This window comes from Gadus morhua, chromosome 23 (assembly GCF_902167405.1).
Source record: "Gadus morhua chromosome 23, gadMor3.0, whole genome shotgun sequence".
In the NCBI taxonomy this organism is placed as follows: Eukaryota; Metazoa; Chordata; class Actinopteri; order Gadiformes; family Gadidae; genus Gadus; species Gadus morhua.
In genome coordinates, this window is record NC_044070.1 from 9,820,974 (window position 1) to 9,841,293 (window position 20,320).

The 20,320-nt window shown below is 49.2% G+C and overlaps 1 protein-coding gene across 3 annotated transcripts in view; it reads left to right on the top strand.

Annotated features, from left to right (window-relative positions):
• The first annotated feature begins 976 nt into the window (after window positions 1-976).
• Window positions 977-20,320, top strand: part of tmem108 (transmembrane protein 108) — a 36,836-nt gene continuing 17,492 nt past the window's right edge. The window contains exon 1 of one of the 3 annotated variants that reach the window (XM_030349302.1): window positions 977-1,339. The gene's annotated coding sequence lies outside the window, so the exon portion shown is untranslated. Of the gene's footprint in view, window positions 1,340-5,682; window positions 5,902-20,320 lie in introns of those variants that run through there. The other 2 variants (XM_030349300.1, XM_030349301.1) reach the window with 2 other exon arrangements.

A 20,320-nucleotide genomic window follows, 5' to 3' on the forward strand; every position in this document is an offset into this window, starting at 1 on the left:
TACCATTTTCAGTTGGACCGATCCGTAAAATCATTGTTATCCACATTTTGTATTTATATTCAAAAGTAACTATTTTAATTGGCAATCTGAATTTTAAGTTAATAATTCATGCTGACATATTAAACCTGAGACTGCATGCACTGTGGTTGTGTAGCCGGAGATGTAATACAATAGGGCTGCATACAGACTTCACGCCCGGGATTAAAAGTGGATGTGATATTAAATCACGTGACCTTAAGCTTTAAACCATCGGTAGTTTGAGGAATAAATCCCGCCATAACTCTGATAAAACAACCTCCGTTGTATGATCGGTGGGAATATTAATAATCTGACTTCTCATGTTTAATGTTGAGCTGCCATCTGTGCTACGCTTATCTATGAAAAGTTAAAATCAGCCGATGTACACCTCGATCGTTATGAAACACCTGTTGAGTTTAAAGTCAAATCACCGGATATTTTAGCAGTTTACATTGGCTCGCTGTTAGCCGTTGAATAACACAGGTCGTTGCTATAGAAACGCTATGGTTTTACGTTCATTCATAAATGCTTGAGTGCTTATGAGTCTGCTTATGACCCCTTCAGGGGCCCCGGGTTTGAACCACCAGTGATGTATTCAAGTAGGCCCTATTTTACATCATACCATGTTATGATGTCAAATAGTCATATTTGACATCATGTCTTGGGACCTCTTCAAGGACGAAATAATACTTGCGAATCACATTAACCTTATGGCCACCCGACACATTGATCCATCAGGAGGGGGGTCTGGTCTCCCGGGATGCCCATGACTGTTAATCCGCCCCAGATAACTGAGGACACAGATTTGAGAGAAGATCCCCAACTCTGCTTACTGTTGCAGCAATGTTCTCATTAATATTCCGCGGCCGTCCACTCGCCACGAAAAGCCCATAGTCATTTCGTGGGTGGCAGAGAGGCGATCCACGCGCCTCCTGCGCAACGCACCGTTCATAATTGTAGTTCACCTTTTTCTTTTTCTTTTTTATACCCACCGCCAACGCTACCGATTACACATTCTTACATCGGGTATAGTTCACAGACTTCCATCTGTCTAACGTGCAGATTACGAGGGAATGGGGGCGTAGTGCGGAGGAGAGAGAGAGAGAGAGAGAGAGAGAGGTGGCGCCCGACACACCGTGCTGCCTCCCGGGGGATGCGGCCACGACTCGGTACAGTAGTTGGGCTTTCATTGGCTTGTGTTCCCAACTCGTGTGACGCTCGATCCTGACCCGGCGACATGCGTGGCGAAGGCGAACTGTGACACAGCGGCTTGCAGATTAAACGCGGAGTAGCCGACGTAACAGCGCACCTTGTCCAGCGGGTAAGTCGATCCGTTTACGTCCCTGTTTTAAGACCAGCTACTAACCAAACCAGTACTGGGGAATAAGAAAGCGTTTAGAGTGTATGTGGGGGGGGGGGGTGTACAGCGTGACACGCCGCAACCATTTGTCTGTGACACGGTCATCTGTTTCTATGTAGGCTACGATTTTCCCATTCGTGCTGATGAATGATCATCAGCGTGATGAATGATCGACCGTTTCCCCCTTGCTTAACGTTTTCACACGAGTCATTCCCGGGTCGTAACTTTCCATTAAGTTGGTGCGTCGCATCGAATCCACCGGCGAGGGATCTCCGATGAACCACCTCGCCATACGGTGTGCTTCAGTATGAACTTCCAACTTAATGACAGTGATGTGTCGGACTGATCCACTGTAAAGACAGCGTATTAGCGTGCTTCCCGTTTCACTACGTTCTGGTAGGCTCATGATTTATTTGAATGTCATTTGTTTGGCAAAGTTGCTGAGCAAAACGCGGCATATCCCCAGTAATTTATTCTGCGTTGACTAGTTTTCATACGGTGGATCGTCCACGGGATCTTTAGGAGTGTGTGTTTAAGCTACTGAACGAGACGAGGTGGTAGGCTACATTCATCATCAATGTGACTCCATTGCATGAATGAACCTGCTGTGTCAGAAAGAGACTTATTGCTTAGGCTGGCTTTTTTGTTATAGCAATGACCAGCTGTAGCCGTCCAATAGCAGGCCTAGACACTTCAATTTACAATCCAAATGAAAAAAAACAACTAAAAGTATAGCGTATTGTTTTGAATTAAAGTATATTGTATTATAAAAGTATCACATTTTCTGGTGGGGGGGGGGACAACTTTAGACAGGAGTGACCCAGTGTCCCAACTATCTCCACGGTTCAAGTGGGGGATTACTAAGCAACATGTGCGGAACAAAGCGCCGAATAGCGCACACACTTTAAAAACACTTAAGACCACCAAAAACCAGGCCGCCAAGCCCAAATACCTCTTTTCATTGGCCGGCCTGCTCTTTGTTTCCGCCAACATGGTGGACTGTAAAGTGCATAGCAAGTGCACATGCACACACATTGAACCTACTGTCCATCCCACCCATTGTGGTCGGAATGTTTGGTTGCGCGCTCTCCGTCGAAACCCGCGCGCTCCTTTGTTCGGGGCCACAGTCTCCCCCTCCTCAAGCCCCCCCCCCCCCCCCCCCCCCCCCCTCTCTATGCCGTGCACGGGGAGGGGTCGGCTGGGGTTATTGACATCTGTGGCTGACGGCTTCCTTCGGGGTACGACGACACGCTGCGATACGCTGAATGGGTATTAGCGGACATTAGTCAAAGCACTTGGAATTAATGATGTGTTCAGACTAGTGGTATGCTTTGGGCTGGAAGCTCATAGGGCAGCGGCGGAGAACCGATGATCCGCCCGAGTGCCACGTTCTGTCATCGCACATGATGAAAGGCTTGTTAGTTGATATTAGGTCGGTTTCGTGTAGATCCTTTTCAAAGGGTTAACTTGCTTCTATTTCGGATTAAATTATTCATCCTTATTTTTTTATCATCCTTAAATTGTAGTGCCATTCTAATTATATTTGGCAGTTTGATTCCTAGTGGCAAACATAAATGGTTTTATGATGTTAGGGTTTGTATTACTTGGCTTTTGTCAAACCGTATAACTTGAATGCATAATTAATTGAGAGAAGCAACATTTCTAAATTATAAATGAATTGAGAGCTCCAGAAAATGCTTAAATTGACCAATCAAAGCGCTTGTCTTGTCTGATGTGTCGTGCGGTATGATTGGACTGTTTCATCTCTGCAATGGAAGTGCCCGGAAGTTTACTTTGGAAAATGTTGGGAACGCCTTTGGAAAACCTTCAGATTATATCGGCGTTCCCATCCCTGCAATAACTGGACCCACCCAAAACTGCCTTATCTTGTGGATGCGTTACCAGGAAACAGAGTTCTGCTCTTTAAGGTCCCCGTGCCGACCTGGGGTGAAGCCTGCCGCGATCGAGGCCCCAAGGCACCATGGGATAGCGCTGGAAAGGAATGCGGCTTTAAAAGGTCCTTGGTGATCTCTCCTGCGGCCAGCTAAGTGTCCCTCATGACCGGTGGAGAATGGTACAGCTCCTTGTCCCCTCCCCAGAGTAAATACTCCCCCCCCCCCCCCCCCCCCCCCCGACCACCAGCAGCAGCACCACCACCACCCCAGCTCCCGCTATGTACCCAGGTGGGTGTCGACAGCCTTCCCCAAGCCTGAGAAAACATATCATACACGCGAAATAGAGACCAGAACCCCGTCAAAGGGGGAACCAGCCTCTACTCTTTCCTTTCCTGTGTTTTCAAAGCCCCCCACACCGAGGGTGGGGGGCTAGAGTGGGTTACACTGCAGCCGTGACGGCGTTCCACACATCCACACAAGGTCTAGGCTTCGCTACTGCCGCACTGAAACCTGCTGTTTGGAAGGACGGACAACATACACATGATCCACAAAATCAGGGCTCTCTTCAGCCACAAGAAGCGGACCCTGCTCCATTCATGAAGGGGAAGCTGAGGGCGGGAGAGTGGCCATCATGAAGCCACTTACGCTGGTGGTCGAGAGAGGGCAGCAGGAAGAGCCCACGGAAGGCCACCACAACATGTCCTTCTATCAGCATCGATGACATTTACAATCCCATTAGAGCGGTATCATGACCACCACTGTCTGCCCAGCATGGGGCCGTAGTGGACTGACGTGGGGGGTGTGTGTGGTGTGTGTGTGTGCGCTGGAGGCTAGCTGTGTGATAAAATATCAATACGCACACGTGATCCTCTTAATCCTGTGTGGTTACAACACTGTATCGATTCACCAAGCCACGACAATGGGCTTATTAATGGAGAGATTATGAAGTGGTCGTGTATTGCACCGAGTTCAATCTGAACGCTTGTTGATGCTAAGGGTGTATTATGGTGTTGTAATTCGGTTTTTTGAATACAGTATAGTGAGAAAGGATTGTGGTTTGTTTTAGTGGCGTCATGATGAACCTATTTTGAAGGCTGTCTCTCAAGTCATCTCATGGCAGTAAAAGGCTGCTGAGATGCTGCACGGTACTATTCATTTAGCAAGCGCTTTTATAATCCATAGACTTGCAGTGAATTTAGATGACATTGAGGAGGAGGTAGACGCTGGCAGACGTCTTAGTTGAAGATGCAAAAACTAGCTGCAGCCATTGGGGATGGAACCCAGTACCTTCCAGCGAGCAGGCGAACTCCCACTAGGAGACTATCCTGCAGCCAAGTGTGTGGCACTACCACGATGAATAATTAGTTAGCGATATGAACCCTGGTTACATAGAATAACCCTATTCTTACCAAACACAGCCTTATTGGAGGCCAGTCTAGCTGTCCTATACCAGCCAGGCCTTGGTCCAGTGCCCCTCCCGCCCCCCCCCCCCCCCCCTGGGAGTAGACACTGTCCGGTGGAGGTCGAGGGTGGGCCCCTGACCCTCCCGGGCTCCTGGGAGGATGATTAACGCGGGGCCGAGACCCACGGTGCGATAAGAGGGGGGGCGAGCGTCCCAGCAGCCGGAACCCGGTGTTTAGAGGGGGGATTCCTCCCATTCCTCCGAGCCAGCCATGCCACTCTGATCCCCCTCCCCAGCCCTGATGGGCCGGCCCTCAGGGCCCGGAAGGACCCTGGGGGCCGCGCTCCATGGCCTGATAAGCACCTCGATGGCTGACGGGTCCCGGCAGTGGGTTACGTAACGGGACTTGATTAAAAAAAATAAAGTGCTATTTTTCATTTTCTTAGGAAAAAGTGGAAATGTCCCAAAGCTATGTACCAAATGTACCAAATGATTTATTTAACATTAGGATAAATTATTACTAAAATGTCAGTATTTGGGGGCTGATAACTAATGCTTATTAATTGTTCATTAATTTACCCATATTGTAGAGTGTTTTACTGTATTTACATATCTTTAGATATTAGGAATAGACACCGACTAACTAAGGGAGTTTGGGAACACAGAGGTGATTATTCTGGGTAGATATTTTATTGGGGTCACTAATCCCTGGTGGATATCCCAGGTTTAGAGGATAACCACCAACACCGCGTGCCCCAAAACCCCCTCTGGACAACACACACATACACGTACACACACAGAATGTGCTAATCTGTGTGTTGATCTGTCTGGAACAAAGCCACACATTGCATCAACTCTATAAATGTACCTAAGAGACAGCGGGGGAAACTATTCCCATCTATTCCTTCTTATTCTCCTTGGTTGATAGAACCAAACCATGTTTTCAGAAACATGCTCATTTGACGCTTTGTCAACATAAAAATGGGTATAATCTCATACTTATTTTTGAATCTTGAAAACAGAATTAAACCCAATAAGTCCTCCTCCGACATTTTGTTGGCGTAAACATTTCCTGTTTTTTTTCTCATTTATAAGTCCTCCATGTTAGAGCTTGACAGGCATTTCCATAGCCCTGTTCATTTGAAAACATGTTTGTGTTGTCAGTGATGGGGTTTCAAACTTGAATGTGGAAAGGCGACCAAAGCACTATGTCATCTACGTGTGTGGTAAGTAAAACAGAAATTGCAGAATGGTAATTCAGTAATCAGTATTGGGTCTTAGACAGTGGATCCTAGGGCTGCAACTAACTATTAACATTGTGAACTAATGTTTTGATTATTTTCCACTCATTAATACATTGATACATTCGAGACAAGCAACCATCTTCTCTTTGTTTATTAACTTTGTTTTGCAAAATAAACTCTTGGTTAGCATGTATATATTGTAAATGTGTATTTTTAAATCCATGTTCTTAGAATTAAACACAACTAACGTTTGTTGGTCAACTGGTTTACAATTCTATGACTGATCTAGTGACCCGCAAAATGTTATCTTGCGACCCCAAAGGAGAACCCAACCCCCAGGTTGAGAACCACTAATGGGATTATAGGTTTGGGGTCCCCCCCCCCCCTCCCCATCACCCTCAGGTTAGCCTGCAGGGTCATGTGACAGAGGGGGAACAATGCTGGCAGGTGTTGCCTAGTTGCTTATTATGGGATGTGATGCTTGAGGATTAAGATACAGGGACTGCAGTGGTCTACTGAGTCTTAGAAGACTGTGTACAAAGCTTGCTTGTGAGGCCTGTTTGTTTGTTTCTCAACTACTTCACAACTGTGTGTGTGTGTGTGTGTGTGTGTGTGTGTGTGTGTGTGTGTGTGTGTGTGTGTGTGTGTGTGTGTGTGTGTGTGTGTGTGTGTGTGTGTGTGTGTGTGTGTGTGTGTGTGTGTGTGTGTGTGTGTGTGTGGAGAAATCCTTGATGGAGGTGAAGGGTTGGACTCTTGTTACCGTAGCAACTTCTCTCAGACACGTCTACTTCACTCTGCTAGCCTGAGCACCAGTTCTATCTCGCTGGCGTTCTCTGAGAACCCTAGAGATGCATTTGATGAATTCCTACCGTGTGGACTTTGTTTGACTTGTACAGTATGCTTCATAGTTCAATAGTTGAATAACAAATACAAACACCGTGAGCAATCATTCCTATTAGATGAGTGTGTTTCACCTCTCAATACCCTTTAAACATACCATTGTTTAAAAGGCTTACCTTACCACACTTCTGCAGATAGAGTTGAAAACATAGATTTTGGCTCTGTACAGGCTTTCGGTCCACACTAAAACTGCATTTTCTTCTGCAGAAAAAAATAATTTTTGAAGGACGCCATCTCAAGTAGATCTGTTTCAAAATGCCAGTCTCCCGTTGTAGTGTGGCCGATAAAAGCAGAAGGTTTCCTGTGTGTGACACACCTGTGTCACACACAGGTGTGTGTGACATAACCTATACATCGGCGACTGGGGCAAGTGTTTTGGGCATTCGAGAAGGCACAAGCACCGCTAGTATGGATGCAAAACCTTGATTAAAAACATGTCTACATTCTACTAGCGGCATATGTGAACAAAGCCTCAAGCCTAATTACTTCAACGGGGATGAACGGCGCAACACGTTCCCGTTATATCCTCTGACCTCCCGCGGGATCATGGGAAACAGCGTGTCATCATCGAGTGACTGCAGGGACACCGCTGGCGCTTACGAGGCTATTGGCACCTTGTCACTCCCTGTTAGGAATTGCTTTGTATGAATGTAATCTCTCTCTCTCTCTCTCTCTCTCTCTCTCTGTCTCTCTGTCTCTCTGTCTCTTTCTTTTTTTTTTTACACTGCTCTCGCTCTCTGACTCTCTTTCGCTGGCTCTTCATCTTTATCCCTTTTGCTCTATTGCTGTACCTTTTTCATAATTTGTCTTCTCTTTTGCACATTTTCTGTCTCTTTTCAGTCTCTCATTCTCTCTTCCCTTTTATGCATTTTCCAATCTAATCCTTCTTTGTTCCTTTCTTTTTCGAGTTTTTGCTACTTCAACCCACCTTTCTTTTCGCCCCAGAAATTAATTTCTAGAGGTGTTGACAATAAACGAAATAAGGCTGCAGCAATGGAAAAAACGGATACAGAAAAATTACACTGTGCCATTTTACTTAGCCACTCGTGTGTGTGTGTGTCTGTGTGTGTCTGTGTGTGCATGCAAGTGTGTGTGTGTGTGTCTGTGTTCAGATTGTGGGAAAGTGTGGGGTGGGTTGTTGTGAGTCAGCCTCATCTCCATGGAAACGGTGGCGTTTACCACCAGCGTGCTGTAAGGACTGTGGGCAGAGAGAAGAGATGCCACAAGCATCAACACAATCACACACACACACACGCACGCGCGCGCGCGCGCACGCACGCACGCAGCTGCTCTAAAGCCACAGGGGAGATTGGATGATGTGGTTGTTAGATTGTCAGAAAGGTACTGGGTTCGATCCCCAATTTCTTCAGCCTGATCCACATCCAAACCCAGAATTAAACAGGCAGACTGGTCTGTCCTCCTGGTTTAGACTGCACAGACTCCACTCAAGGTGGGGTGGGGGAGAGGGAGAAAGGAGACTAGGAGAAGAAGAGAAGCCATAGGAAGGAGGAGAGAGGACGGAGAGAGGAGGTGCGAAAAGAAGGAGAAGTGGAGGTAAAGAGAGTGGATGAGGGGGGAGGAGGGGATAGGGAGTGATGGACAGAAGGACAGAGGAGGAGCAATAGCAAGGAGAAGAGGAGGAGAACCGGGGAGGAAAATAGAAGAGCAGCAGAGAATCGATGAGAAGCGAGGGGGAGGAGGAGAGAGGAGTGAGGTCTGGTGTTTGCTCTGAGGAGCGTCGGACGAGTTGGACGCAGCGGACAGGGAAAACACTGCAGTCGGTTGCAGTAAACTCTGGCTGTCAACCGGCGTAGACGGCACTGATTTATCTCTCTCTCTCTCTCTCTCTCTCTCTCTCTCTCTCTCTCTCTCTCTCTCTCTCTCTCTCTCTCTCTCTCTCTCTCTCTCTCTCTCTTTCGGTTCTTGCCTCACGTTCTCACCTTTAACTCCCTCTCTGGCTTTGTCTCTCCCTCGCCCTCTCGCTCCATCTCTCAGTGTATGCCTCACCTTCCCCCCTCTCTCTCCCTCCCCCGTTCTGCGTAGTAATAGTGAGTTTCTGCATCTGCTGCCGTTGGGACTGGTCCATATGCGTCACCGTGTTTTTTGAGCACGCTGCACACCCGCATGCACCCACAAAACTTGCTCACATGCATGCATACAGAAACGCGTTGCTACAATTCAGTCACAGGCACACACCATTACACCCACTCACACTCACAAAACGCGCTCTCAGACAAACAAACAACTATTTACGCACACACATTTCAGACACACATCATATTCCGATAACAACGCACTATAACACTAACACATATTGCGTCCCCATGAAATACACCCAGCAGTGGTTGGCCGGTCGTGGAGCCAAGCGGTCTCCACGGTAACCAATGGAAGCCCTGTCAGTAAAAGTCAGGCCGTCTCCGGTCCATCCTTTGCTGACTGCTGCTATTAATAGACCCTGCTGATCACCCCTGTTGTCCACGGTCGAGAGACACTGATTCAATGATGGAGCGAGAGAGAGAGAGAGAGACGGACAGAGAGAGAGAGAGAGAGCGACAAGACTTCTGTCAAACTCGCGGAGAAACAAACTCCCCCGGGGGGGGGGGTTGACATTTAGCTCTCTAACGCTGAGCGGATCAGCGGAGTGCTGGCGGCTTTTTTGCTCGCATTCTCCGTGCTGATGTCTCTGGCCGCCGTCCATCTCCCATGATGCACTTCACCCGTACACACTGACCTGCGCAGCATGACATCAAAACACCATCTAGATGCTGATGAATCTAAAGGTGAATCTGGATTACGGTCTGGATGCAGAGTGGCTAGCCACATTTTGGGGATTTGTTACGATTAAGTGGGAGTGGCTTCTAATGAATTAGAACAAGGACATTTTCACTAATGATGAGGATGTTGAAAACTGATCTACTCTACTCCCCTCACTACTCTACCACCTCACTACTCTACTCGCCTCACTACTCTACTCGCCTCACTACTCTACTCGCCTCACTACTCTACCACCTCACTACTCTACCACCTCACTACTATACAGCCTCAACACTCTACCACCTCACTACTCTACCACCTCACTACTCTACCACCTCACTACTATACAGCCTCAACACTCTACCACCTCATTACTCTACCACCTCACTACTATACAACCTCACTACTCTACCACCTCACTACTCTACCACCTCACTACTCTACAACCTCACTACTCTACCACCTCACTACTCTACCACCTCACTACTCCACCACCTCACTACTCTACCACCTCACTAATTACCACCTCACTACTCTACCACCTCACTGCTCTACCACCTCACTGCTCTACCACCTCACTACTCTACCACCTCTCACTACTCTACCATCTCACTACTCTACCACCTCACTACTCTACCACCTCTCACTACTCTACCACCTCACTACTCTACCACCTCACTACTCTAGGATCTCTCACTACTCTACCCACTCTCTCACTTATCAACCTCTATCGCAGTGTGATAGTGTTGGTATGTGTCTGTTTGTGCATGCTTGCATTGACCGCTCATGAATATTTTTTTTTCCTGAAATTTCTGAGTAAGTGTGTGTATGTCAAAATTCCTGGGCATGTAGTAGTGTGTGTGTGTGTGTGTGTGTGTGTGTGTGCGTGTGGTATTTGGCTGAGAATGGGGCAGCTGTTTACCTGCTCACTAATTGGTTGGTGAGTGATGACACTGGCAAACCACAGAGCTCAGTCCTTCACTAATTAAATGTCTATTAGCAAAACACAAACACACCATTCACACACACACACACACACACACACACACACACACACACACACACACACACACACACACACACAAACACCTGGACATGTACGTGCGTATATAACCACACAGACCCATGAAAATGACTAGACATGCATGTGCATACATATTCACACATACACACACACCCACATACAAAAACAAACCCAAACACATACAATCCTCTGTGTCCTCTGAGTGAAGATTAGGAGTCCCCAGGGGGGCGGGGCTAGTGTTAGCAATTAGCGTGCTGAGTGGGTGAGTTGATTGCTTCTTTATTTTCCCCCATAAGAGTCTGGGAGAGACGGGTGATGGATGCTGTGTCTTTGACAGTAATCCATACTCAAGCTCCTTAATAACACATCACAGTATTACTTAACGCCCACACCAGCTAGGATGTTTACACTTTGCAGACTGAAAGATGTGGGTGGTTACTGCCAGATGATCCCTGGATCAAGGCTACCTTGATGCCAACGCCTTTCCTAGCAGGCGTCTAGCGGGTGTTGTGTAATTACCAAACACTAATATGCTAATGTCACGGTGAAGGCATCAGTCTGAGCCCTGGTAACCAGTCTAAGGGTGGCATTAAGAACAGAATGGGAGACCCACCGATTGGAGAATACTGTATAATTATTTAGATAATAAATCTACTGTGTATGGTTAAGTGATTTCATATATGAATGTAAAGTGTGAATTTAAATGGCTTGATATTTGAAACTTTGTTATTCCTTCTTGTTCACACACACACAAAAATACACTTGTAAGCGAGCACGCACACACTCACTCACACACTCACTCACTCACTCACTCACTCACTCAATCATAGGAACACATACACTCGTATGCAAGCACACACACACACACACACACACACACACACACACACACACACACACACACACACACACACACACACACACACATTCTCCTCATAATTACACTCTGATTTCATTTGTAGGCTGTCATGTCCGTCTCAACGCCCCACCTGATTGGCTGTGTGTTTCCCTGCTAGCAGGCCTTTGGGCGGGAAGCGGTCTGGCCGGAGATAACCTTCTGCGGCACGCGTGTCGCTCCGTACAGCTCTCCTTCTCAAACTAAATCCACCCCGGACTTGATTGACCCTCACTTTGAAATGTCAGACCTGTCCTGGCCCTGCCCCCCCCCTCCCTCCAGGTACACCAACCACCACCACCCCCTTCACCTTTCCTTTAGCCCCCAACCCCCCCCCAGCTCACAGCAGCCCTTTAATCAGGAATGCTAGAGCCCGAGGGTTAAAGGTCAACTCCATCGCGGCTCTGCCGGTACTGACCTTTTGTGTGGGTCAAACGCCTGCTCCTCAAGGAGACCTGGAATGTGCGCTGGCTAAACGATGTTCCCTGTGTTATTGGGCTGTTCAGTGTGATGAAGGCGCTGAGGGATGGATTGAAACAGCATTCTTGCGTCAGTATTATGGCACGTTTCCAAGTCTAACATGGGGCAGGAAGCTTGAGTGGTCAGGGTGTTCTGGGTTCGAACCCCAATGTCTGCATAGTAAATTATAGGCGTCCTTCAACATGTTGCCCCCTAACCCCCTCCTGCCCCTGAAGGACCTGCTGTGTGTGTGGCGGTGTTGAGCTGCTGGGTGTGAGTCAGCCCTTCAGGCCGTTTTCCTTGCTCTGTTATCCCCATGATGTCGTCACGAACAGCGAGAGCAGAGTTTTTCTGTGCGTGTGTTTTTTATTCCGTTCATTGTTCATAACTAGAGGTGGGAGCCGGAGTCGAGGGGCGGAGCTTACCGAACAATAGACCCCCACAACCTGCTTCCACTAGGCCCTAGCCCTCTCTCTTTTCTCTCCCCCTGCTCTCTCCCTCCCTCCCTCTCTTTCGCTTCCCCTCTTTCTTTTTCACTGTATCTCTCCCCCTCTATCCAGATTTTTTTTTCTCTCTCTCTCTGTCCCTCTCTATTCATCAATTCTCTCTCTCTCTCTCTCTGTCCATAGTCGCTCTCTCTTTCTGTCTCCGTCTCTCGGGGTCATTCCTAGTGGGGATTCTCTCTCTGCAGATGTTCGGCCCGTTCTGTCATCCTAGATAGGGTTGTGCAGGGCCTGGTCTCTCTAGTCAGGAAAACACCATACTACCCCCCCCCCCCCCCCCCCATCCCTCCCTCCCTCCGCCCTCCTTCCTGCTCTTCCTGTGATTGTCACCAGACCACAGGTCCCATAAGGAGGCGTACTTCAAAATGTGTGAAGTAAAAACTTCCTGAACTTTCTGTGTGTGTGCTTGTGTGTATCTATTCCTATGTGCGTTTCTATTCTTGTATTTTTGTGTGTGTGTGTGTGTGTGTGTGTGTGTGTGTGTGTGTGTGTGTGTGTGTGTGTGTGTGTGTGTGTGTGTGTGTGTGTGTGTGTGTGTGTGTGTGTGTGTGTTTATGTATTCGTATGCATGTCTATTCCTGTGTGTGTGTGTGTGTGTGTGTGTGTGTGTTCGAGTGTGTCGTCCTATACATGTGTCTATTCCTGTATGTTTAAGTTTGCGTGTCATTGTGTGTGTTTGTCTAATCCCGCATTCCTGCGTACGCATGTAGCTGCATCGCTGTATGCGTAGCTCTTTATGAGTGCACGGCCTCAGGAAGTGCACAGACAGCGCGGACAGGCTTGTTATTTCCTGGTCATGCAGACCCTTTTGTTGGAACATGGAAGACATGCTTGCTGCGTCTACCTCACACACATTCCTCTGCGTCGCGCTTCCTGTCCAACCACCGGACGTGAGGGGAGCGCCTGATACCCCAGGCCCAGAGAATGGATGGGATTACAATGTGCTACTCCAACAGGAAGGCCTCGCCACGGCACCCTGTGTGCACGTTCTGGCTGCTCGGCCGCTCTGGCTTCAAGCCTCTTCCAAGTGTTGTGGTCAAAGGCGGAGGATATCCGTAATGACGACGGGACTCTGACTCAGCGCTACATCTACCGCTGAGGAGCGAGAGATAACGTTTTGAGCAGACGTCAACAATTGTTGTCCTTGCGTGTCTCCGCTCACCAGTGTGCTGCTAACCACGTGATCTATGGCCGATTCCCTCCGAGTCCCTCTTCTGTGTGTCATTCCCTCTCTTCTCCCACCCTCTTTCCCGTCACTCTTCCCCCTCCTGTCTTTAAAAGAAGAAAACGTGGTTCCTTTGGTGATAATCGTCCATTGAACCATGGCATAATCAAACCTCTGAACAAGAGCCACGCTGGTACCATGTAGGGCGGGTCTTTACCCTAATCCTGTCTGCGCGTCGCACCCGCAACCCTCCCTGTGTCATCTGTCGTGTTGGTTTAGTAAAGGGGATTAGGCCTGTTTGGTAGGGTTACGCCATGGGTGTGTGGGTGTGGCCGCCTCCAAACTACTTATGTCTCTCCAGAGGACGGAGCTGGAGGCAGCGGACAGGGTCGTCCTCTGACGGTGTAGTCCTTCAGCAGACGCTTTGAACCCCTGCATCTTTAATCGGCGACACAGAAACCCTGCGGCGAGCGGCTAGAGCGCTTTCATGTACGCCCGTGATACTCCCTCAGAATACATTCATAATTTAGACAAACCGCTCGAGACTACAAAAACACATCCTGAAGAGCAGAGAGTTGATTTACGATGACCTCACGTTCAGAATAGTGTGGACACAAGGGTGTTTTGGTATTTTTGCGAACCCCTGCTGTCCTTGGAGATTGTGTGACTCTGTGGTTGCATCCCAGATAACTCATTCAACTTTACCAGGAGTGATTTTACTTGAAAGCGCATTATGGGGGACCAGCCAATGGTTGTTCCGCACACATCTGAGCAAGCTCCCGAAACATAATGGTTTACTATATTCACCTGCCAATAAGGCTGTTGGCCACGCAAGGTGGCTAGAAGGTCTTGAATGAGTGGATCCCATCAGTCTGACCTCCCAGCCATGTGTCTTATGTGGTGGAACGTGGGAATGGGCATCCCCGGTGTGACTTTGTTTAACTGTTTCTGGACCTGATGCGAGTGTTCTCACCTGTATTTTTAGCTGTTTGGTTGTGATCGGCGTTCGATAGCAAGTGTGAAACGGTCCGACGTTCCCTCTCTCACCATGTGACAACACGCAGTCTCAGAGTGTTAGACAGGTGGGAGAACGCTGCCTGACAGCGTCCGAGGAAGACACCGTGGCAACTGCTGTGTCATGCTCTCGTTCGGCGGCGTCCACAGGGCTGTTTGTCTCAATTGAGCGGTTCTGGAGACATGTCACATTCTACCGGCTCCCCGGGGAGATAAACAACCTTCCCCTCCATCTGTGTTGGGGGGGGGGGGGAGCTCCAGCGGAGCCGTCTGATTGGCTCAGAGCGGATACAGAGGCACACCTGGGTAGAGCTATCGCACTCAGTTTCTCACTGGGTAGAGCTATCCTTCCGTGTGTGTTTTGGTAAAAATGACATCGACTCACTCTGGCAGTAGGTGTCATCATGGGAATAGGTACTTTGTTTGTGTGAGCAGTGGGATGCAAAATAGTGTCTGAACATAGGGCTTTGGTGCCCTCGTATCCTGGTTTGTCGACAAAAATTCTTCCTACTTTTAAATTCAAAAGACGTTTAGCTTGAAGCCCTGAGCTGGCCTCCCCTGGTGAGCCCGAAGTAAATATGACAGAAGAAGACGGCAAATCTGATGGGATCAAAGACGGGTGTCGTGGCTTCAAAAGTGGAGAGCAGAGGAGTAGAGATAGGGGAGATGAATGTGGGGCTAACCAGCAAACCCTGCTGATAAGAGCCCATGTCACCAACGTCATTTAATGTCTATATACACCTAGCCAGGGATTACATTCGCATATAAGAAAAAGTACTCTTCTGTTATTCAAGTCAAAGTAAAAAAGTCCCCTCAGAAATTATTATTCTGGTAAGCAACCTCCGTTAAAAAACCCCACTCAAGTTTGAGTATTAATACTATTAATTTAGGTATTAAGCGATCCTCTTCATTAAAACATTTTTTTTAAGAAAAGCATAAGAACTCAAGCGAAAGTGTTGCACTTCGTTTGAACACCTCCCCCTTGTTGGCTTCCGACAGATGGAATTATTGAAAGGCATTCTTCAGAATTCCGTCTTGATTCTTGGAAGGCCCCAGAGTCACTGAACCTTAGACAACAGATCAAGCTGCCAGCCTCTGTCTCCTCCTCGTCACCATGACAACCGGCACATTCTGCTGATGAAAAACTGAAGCCTGCAACACGGCATGATTGATGAGGTCAGATAGCACCGTTCTTCCTCAGCGGTGGTTCTCCCACGAGGACTCAGATTATGGGTTGTCATTAGTGCCCGGTTAGCGTGGCAGAGGCTACCTGCTAATGACAAAGCTAGCTCGTTATCAGCAGCTTAAGTCATATTGAGCGACAATGCTAGTGGATTGGTCCTCGGGGGGGGGGTGGCAGTAGCTCAGGAGGTAGAGCGGGTCGGCTGGTAACCGCAAGGTTGCTAGTTTGATCCAGGGTTCCTCCTAGCTGAGTGTCGAGGTGACCCTGAGCGAGACGCCTAACCCTGGCTGCTCCCGACGAGCTGGCTGTCGCCCTGCATGGTTGACTCCGCCGTCGGTGTGTGAATGTGTGCATGAATTGGTGAATGGCAGTGGGGTCCTGTCAGATGAGTCTCAAGGGGAAAGTCTGGTTGACTTATGATCTGACGGTTTGAGATTTAAAACCGAAAGGAATGGAGAATCCTGTTTATTGTCGTCCGAACTTTAACCCTGAGAATATTACATTAACAAATCTAAAGTCAACATGAGGATGAATTATTCATGTTGGTTTTTATACTGCCTACGGCATATTTTGAAAGGGAAATAAAGGGTTTAAAGGACTTTTATTTTGTAAACAAGTCTGTGTTTGTTGAACTAAGGACTCCTGGGCTGCAGCTGGATCCCCAGGGTGCTGGGGGGCGGAGTCCTGAGCCTCCTGCCTTGGCCTGTGGGGCTTCAATCCGAGGGGGGGGGGGGGGGTCACTTCAGGACAACCCATTAGGGAGAGAGTAGTGGGGGGGGGGGGGGGGGTCACTTCAGGACAACCCATTAGGGAGAGAGTAGTGAGGAGTGGTGGTGGGTGGGTGGTGGGGGGGGGGGGGGGGGGGGGGGTACATTTACGACTGTGACAGCGGTGGCTCTGGAGACGAGCGGCGTGGCGATGCTCTGTCTCAGTACTCTGTCGCCCCAAGGGAGGAGGCCGTCTCAAGCACCCCCCCCCCCCCCAGACTGAAAACGGCACGCCTCTGTGTTGATGAGGTCGTATCTCCACTGGATGGCTGCGCAGTCGACGTGTCTGACGTCTTAAATCAGTTGAAAGTTAGTGCACAATGTGGCGGCGCTCAGTGTTTGTGTACGTGTGTGTCCGTATTTGTTTTTAAACGTGTGTGTGTGCAGAATATCCCCATCAATACACACAATTATTCTAGCATTAGACACCTATAAGAACCTTTACAAATTAAATAATATAATCATATATAAGTCGATATTAAGCAATTGGCTTCTTTTATATAATAAAGAAGATGACCTTTGAAAGTGTTTATGGATGTAAGCCCTAGTGATGCTAGCGATACATAACTAACAAGGTGATTGACAGACACACTGTGACTACCCAGCTAGCATCATGGCTAACAAGGTGATTGACAGATAGACTGGGGCTGGATGACCTGTCGCCAGTCCTCACCTCAGCAGGAGGTGAACGGCATTGTGGGGCTACAGCGCCCTTTGTTAATGGCCTTTTAATGTGTTGCAGTGCGACAGGCAGGAGCCCCGAGCGGCGTGCTGTCACTGATTGATGACCCAAGACAGTCCTGTGGCTGCCTTAGCAAGGCAGCCATTTTGTTTCTGACAGCGCTAACTCACGCGGCGCAGTGCAGTGACTCAGCATTGCGTCTCAGAGTTCAGCCCAAATGTTTGCTTTGGGGCAGGCAGGGAGCTTTCGTAAGGATACTTGGAAAGCTGTTCCGTCTTACTATAAATAGTGCAGAGCAGCTCAGGCTGCCTGCGTTTGATTTAAGCTTGTTGTTGCGTCAAATCGATAGTCGCAATCATTCAGCTGGGTTTGTTTGGGCCAATTAGGTGGGACCTGGCCTGGCCGCTGACTCACTGTGTCCGGGCGGATTAGTCGCAGGGATACGGAGGACCTGATTACCACTGTTTCATAACGGGCCCGCTGCTCATAATCCACCTGTTGCTGCGTTAAACAAGCTGATCTCTGTGTTTCGTCAGCGCATGGAACATGTTAATAGGCCCGTGAGTCAGGGCCTATCGACACACATCGGGGGGCCCCGTTGACTCATCATGCCGGCCCTCGTTACCGCCGGAACCGGAAGCGATCGGACACTAGCGCGGGGGGGGCGGGGCATCTGGGGCGTTACCCTCTGGCTGCTGCCACACCCCATGCTCGCTGGTTCTCATCACAAGAGAGGATCCAGGAGGATGAAAAGACAGGAGAGACCCCCTGCTGTGAGCGTTCCCCAGAGGTCAGGCTTGAAGAGCGGGGATTAAAGGAGACAGGCTTAACAGAACTTCAAATGGAGCCCAAGATTAGACTCTTGTTCGCTGATGTACTGGGAAAGAACCTGGTGATGTAACCGGCTTTGCACACGCAAAGCTTTCCTCACATCGAGGCGCGGGAGAACGGAGAATTTTGAATCTGTGTTTAAATCTCTGCCGCACCCCCCAGACACCATTTTGCAAACTTTGATCGAAGAAAAATACTTTTCGGGATGTTGAATATTAAATGAGAACGCCTGAGGCTCAAACGTTCACATCACCGCTGAAACACTGTGGGGCTTTGACAACTGGGAACATCGCATCGCTCCGTGCCGGAGAGGCCTGATTACCTCTCCAACGTGTGGAAGAACAGAGAGAGGACAGCTATTGTTAGGGGAAAAGAACAGGCCGTGTCAGAGAGAGAGAGAGGTACAGGACTATCAGCCGGTCACAGAGACGCCCTGAGAGGCTGGTTATCAGCTGTCGATGAGAGCAGAGCACCGTGGTCCCCCCCCCCCCCCCCCCCCCCTCTCTGGCTCTCTGTAGTGTATCCGGGCAGGAGGCCAGGCTCCAGCCCTCCCCCCACCCAGCCACTCCCCCCCCCCCCCCAGGAGCAGAGAATACAGGGAAGTCCAAAATTAACAGCATTGTTGTGGAGTGAGTAGAATCAGGGGGTGATGGATTTATTTCAAGGTGCCAAGCGTTGCTGGTGACCTTGGCTCTGGATTATAGTAAGGCACCGCCAACACCATCACCACCATCACCACCAACACCATCACCTCTTCACCACCATCACCTCTTCACCACCATCACCACCAACACCATCACCTCTTCACCACCATCACCTCTTCACCACCATCACCTCTTCACCACCATCACCACCAACACCATCACCTCTTCACCACCATCACCTCTTCACCACCAACACCTCTTCACCACCATCACCACCATCACCACCGTCACCTCTTCACCACCATCACCTCTTCACCACCATCACCTCTTCACCACCATCACCACCATCACCACCGTCACCTCTTCACCACCATCACCTCTTCACCACCATCACCTCTTCACCACCATCACCACCATCACCACCGTCACCTCTTCACCACCATCACCTCTTCACCACCATCACCTCTTCACCACCATCACCACATTCACCACCATCACCTCTTCACCACCATCACCTCTTCACCACCAACACCTCTTCACCACCATCACAACCAACACCATCACCTCTTCACCACCATCACCACCATCACCTCATCACCACCATCACCACCATCACCACCATCACCTCATCACCACCATCACCACCATCACCACCATCACCACCATCACCTCTTCACCACCATCACCTCTTCACCACCATCACCACCATCACCTCATCACCACCATCACCACATCACCACATTCAGCACCACCAATATCCCCACATTCACCACCATCGCCATCACCACACCCCCACCATCACCACCACCACATTCACCACCATCACCATCGCCACCATCACCATCGCCACCATCGCCATCGCCACCATAACCGTCACCACATTCATCACCACCACCACCACCACCATCACCACCCTCTTCACCAACCCATTCACCACAATCACCACGTTCACCACATTCACCATCACCACGTTCACCATCACCACGTTCACCACCACCAGCTCCACCACCACATCACCATGTTCACCACATTTACCATCACCACCACCACCATCACCATCATCACCACATTCACCACCACCACCACCACCACCATCACCACATTCACCACCACCACCACCATCACCATATTCACCACCAGCATTACCACCACCACCACCAACATCTCCACCCCTTTCTACTATTACCACAATGTTAAACCCCACCCAGTACCTCCCCCGTCACCAACATTGTCACCAGTCCCCCGACAAATCCCCTGAGAGACCCCAGACCTGGCTTCAATAGGGGCTGCGTTCTGCTTGCCGCCGTTCATGTTATCATTCCCGACGCGTCTTATTTTATGGAGAGGGACGGGGGCTCTTTCTTTAAGCCCCTGGATGTCCTTGTGAATAGACTCAAATATTATGTACTATTAGCGTTGCCATGGTGAATCTATCAGCCGGGTTTGCGGGGATTACCCAGGCGGCCGCGGTCTGTGTGGGTTTCTAAAGGCTCCGGTGTGACTGGAGCCCTGAGAACAGTGACAGCGACTCCTTAGCAGCCGCGCCTCTCTACTCCTCCCTTTAAAGGGCCCTCATCCTA